Source organism: Solanum tuberosum, unplaced genomic scaffold, assembly GCF_000226075.1.
Source record: "Solanum tuberosum cultivar DM 1-3 516 R44 unplaced genomic scaffold, SolTub_3.0 scf00001, whole genome shotgun sequence".
Taxonomy (NCBI): Eukaryota; Viridiplantae; Streptophyta; class Magnoliopsida; order Solanales; family Solanaceae; genus Solanum; species Solanum tuberosum.
The window spans coordinates 912509-916892 of NW_006238927.1; the positions used below are offsets into that span (position 1 = coordinate 912509).

Consider the following 4384-nt stretch of genomic DNA (forward strand, 5'->3'; position numbering starts at 1 on the left):
TTTAAAACTGCCTAGGATCATCTCAAGAGTACACCTTTCTAAATCAATCAGACTAACAGGGCAAATTCTAGGTTTATTCATGAAGGGTTTAAAGTAAGCTAAACACACAAGGCATCGATATTTCAGTCAACCAAGACTATACACGTTTGCTAGTGTGCAACGGTCATCACAAAAGAATCACTTTGATAAATGGCTAGTCACAACGAGATTAAAAGAGTGCACATATTCAGCCGTTCAAAAAGTGTGCCTAAAATAGTGTTACACAAGACTAAATCATGAATGCACGCAACAAGACTCACTTTACTTATGCAAAGATCAATTGTGTACTCAAAGATTCAAATTGTGACACACCATCACCAAAGATTCTCATGCTCGCAATACTTGCTATTTGTGCAAGTTCAAGTTCAACAAAAACATCTAAATGTCCTCGCACAAAGAATGATTCCATATTCACTCACAGATATGAGTCAATTTAAGATCAGGAATTAGATACAACGCTAACACTCAAAAAGAGGAACAAAATGCATGTATTCACCCATAGGTTTGCCCTTATTGTCCAATTTACTTTCGATCCAGCTTACTCAAGATCAAAAAGGTCTTTCTAAGGCTTGTAATGGAGCTGAGTGCAAAGGTGTGGTCATTTAGGCTTAGTGAATTTTTCCTCGTGAGATGTGGTATTCTCAAAGCATTCCCTTCTTTTCCTTTATCACTTCTTTTTCTAGTGCTTTTAAGTCATCCTTCTATTCACTCCCCATTAGTTTCTTGGAACCCCAATATCCTTTGTACTTTATTCCACAAATATTTTTATTTTATTTTATTTTAATTTTTACTTTTATTTTTTTGGGTGGCTCCATTGTTCTGCAACATGGGTAAAGGGGGACTTCTTATAGCACTTCTTGACTTCTCCTTTTCCTTTTCACCACACCCTCAACTTAGGCCTTTTGTCCTAAGTTGGCTATTCACTAAATCAAAAATCAAGAGGATTATAGGTAGCAGATTAAGTAATGTCTAGGGTTTATCAATGTTCTACCAAAGAAAGGTAAGACTCAAAGGTGTTCAAAAAAGTTTCACACGCTTACAAATAGGTCACAAAAAGAGGTATATGTCACATTGGCTCACACTCTTTAAAATTACCTAAGATCATCTCAAGAGTACACCTTTCTAAATTAATCAGACTAACAGGGCAAATTCTAGGTTTATTCATGCAAGGTTCAAAGTAAGCTAAACACACAAGGCATCGATATTTCAGTCAACAAAGACTATACACGTTTGCTAGTGTGCAACGGTTATCACAAGAGAATCAATTTGATAAATGGCTAGTCACAACGAGATACAAAGAGTGCACATATTGTCTATGTAACTTCATTTGGCCTTGTCGTGGCCGTGCATTCTTGTTTGTTCAATTGAGAGCACTATTCAAGTCATCGATATTGATCGAAATCGAGACTTAAATATTTGCAAAAGAAAGCCACTTTCAACACAAGAGGTGGAATTTTTTTTCCGAAAGGATCAAAATTATTTTCCAATTAAAACAAAAAGAGCCATAAGCTCAAACATCCACAAAAAGAAACAGTATTTAAAACACAGTTTAGAGCAAACCAAACGACCCAATTTCATGCGCAAAACAGTAAAGCGTTCACACAAACAAAAGGGTGAGCCTCACCCCACCCAATGAAAGAGCGTTTCTCCTCAAATGCAAGTAAACAAAAATATACCAACAAGTAAGATAGGAAAAGACAATGCGAGAAAGGTAAGGAAAGGTCCTGTCTATGCAGTCTCTCTGTGTGTTGGGGCATCAATGCCCGGTGCATCTTTCTGAAGTAAAAAAATGATCCCTGGAACATTTTCATTTTGGTCTCCACTGTTTGCATTTCCCTTAGCCTCTGCAGCAAGATTTGCTGCAATCATATGTTCTATCTCATGAGCTACTCTGAAGGCATATATTGCATTAACTAGACTTCGATCACCTGGGCGCACATTAAGGTCAAAAGGAATTCATCTCTTTTCCCTAGCCTCCTTGATGTACTTCCTTTGTTTGGCTAGCTCTGCTCTCTTTTCATCTTTTCTAAATTCTCGTGCTATTATGTTCCTTGGTGGATCATCTCTCCCTGCGATTTTTTATCTAGCCATTTCTGCAAAAACTTTGACTTTAAGTTAAATATAGATTCACATAGGAGCAAAAATGGTGTTTCTAGGTGTGGAATTTCTTAGGCTAATCATTTAAACTGATGTACAAATGATACAAGCAGAAAAAAAGCGAACAAATGCTCTCTCGGCGCGTTGCCGAGTGTATTGTGCGAACCAAGCTGACCGCCAAGAGTCACAGGTCAATCAGTACATAAAACGCGCAGTTAAGAGCGAAATGGAGCTGGTAGGCGAACCGCTAAGCAGTTCGGTGGAATTCGGTCACCTCGCCTATCAACGTGTCCATTATCAACCCATCATTTCAACTCTCACCTAGCAACCCCAGACAATATAGCTTATACGCACATAACTCAATTTCAACAAAAACACATAAAATCTTCTATTCCGATTAGTAACAATCCAACTCAAAGTATAGCTAAGTGGGAACTCCTCGAATAATGATCTAGGTGCCATATTCTGATTGAAAATACATGTAATTCTAGTAACTCAGAGACTCAGTAGAGGTTTAACACTTTCATCATTATGCAAATGAGTACAATTTTAATAATTTCAAACATGAGGTTCAGACTACCAACCTTAGATGCTAACGAAGTGCCAGGCAGCAATGCAATCCAAATCCGCAATGAACCACAATATTCCAAAAGTGCAATAAATATAAAACTAGGGTGGAGGTGTGAGTTTGGTAGGATGAAGAAATGAGAGAAAGTGAGTGAAATAGGACTTTTGAACCTATGGCCTGCAAAAACCATCCAGTTCCCGCCCATTCAGCGATGTGAGTCAAATGTACCTAGTCATTCGGCAACACGCCGAATGTCTAATTTTTTCGCCGAAGTTAGCAGGACCTTTGGTTTATGCAGGGATCCCAACGGCGGTCTCTATCCAGATCGCCAACATGGTTGGCGATGGGCCAGTAATTTTTCTAGACCGTTGAGCTTTACAGAATCCCATCTGATGATGCCTTCGGTCAGACTGCGGAAGAAGTTTAGTTCACCAAACTTGTCGGCGACCCACCCCGCCAACTAAACCTGTTGCTCGCTTTCATACATCTTTTCAAACACTTCCCTAGCTTCAACCTGTTCAAACAAAACACTACTATTATATCAAGAAAATTAAAAAGCAAGTAATTGGTTTTGGGTTGCCTCCCAAACAGCGCCTTAGTTAACGTCGTGGCACGACGCAAGTCAATGCTCAAACCGCCTTTTTGGTGTTACACCTAGTGTAACTAGGTGATCCCGCTTGTTCATACGAATGAAGCTGAGGTAGTGCAAGATTCAAGAGAGTTTTGATTAGCCGAATTGACTTAGAATGAGAGCCACTCATCTGATTCAGCGTTTCGACATTTTCTCTAATTTCCTCTAGTACTTTGTCTTTTTCAATCACCTTTTGGAGGATGGTTAATAACGTATCGTTGATACGTCTGTTTTAAATGTCCATGCATATTCCCTGCTCCGTAGATGATGGGTACTTGCTCTTTCCTTTGGACATCACTTTCAGTTCTTCAACCTTTTGGGTCAAGCTATTCATTTGACCCAACAAAATGGTCATTACTGGTCCTTCTCTCCATCCTTGTTGGTTTTAGCTGCAAGGTCAAGGAATTTGGCTGCGGTCTCATAGGGTTATTTCTCACGTCCACTTGGCATGAGTTGGTTCATTATTTCTCTGTTTTTGGGACTTAGACCCCTGTAGAAGCATTCCAGTAGAACTAAATCGGTATTTCATGAGTTGGGCAATGGATCAATAGTGTTTTATAACGCAGCCACAACTCATGAAAGGGTTCTCCTTCAAGATGCTTGAAATTTAGGATGTGATCCCTGAGCCTTATCACCTCTGTTGGTAAGGGCTCCATCGGTCCACCTTCTCCATCATGTATACTGATATGCTCAAATTACACCTCCTTAAAGAAGTATAAGCGATTGTTATCAAGTAAAGAACCCAACTTGTAGGTTGGGGTCGATCCCACGAGGAAAATGGTTTAAACTTTACTTTAACCAACAATTATATTCAATTAACCAAAGTACTTCCAGAAACAAGAAATAAAAAGGGGGGATTTGTGAAACAGATTGTAAGAAGTCAGCAAGTAATCAATAAACAAAAGTTAATTTCGGTTTGTATCAAGATGAGAGAATTAACTAGGGTATACGTGTTCCCCACAAGCTCGTAACGCAGTAATCCTAGTAATAGCAATCATTTCCTAGTGTATTACATTCAAAGTGATAAGTTAGGTATCTCTAAATCTTTG

The 4384-nt window shown here is 38.9% G+C and overlaps 1 pseudogene; it reads right to left on the bottom strand.

Moving 5' to 3' along the window:
• Window positions 1-1767: 1767 nt before the first annotated feature.
• Window positions 1768-4384, bottom strand: part of LOC107059831 (uncharacterized) — an 11193-nt pseudogene continuing 8576 nt past the window's right edge.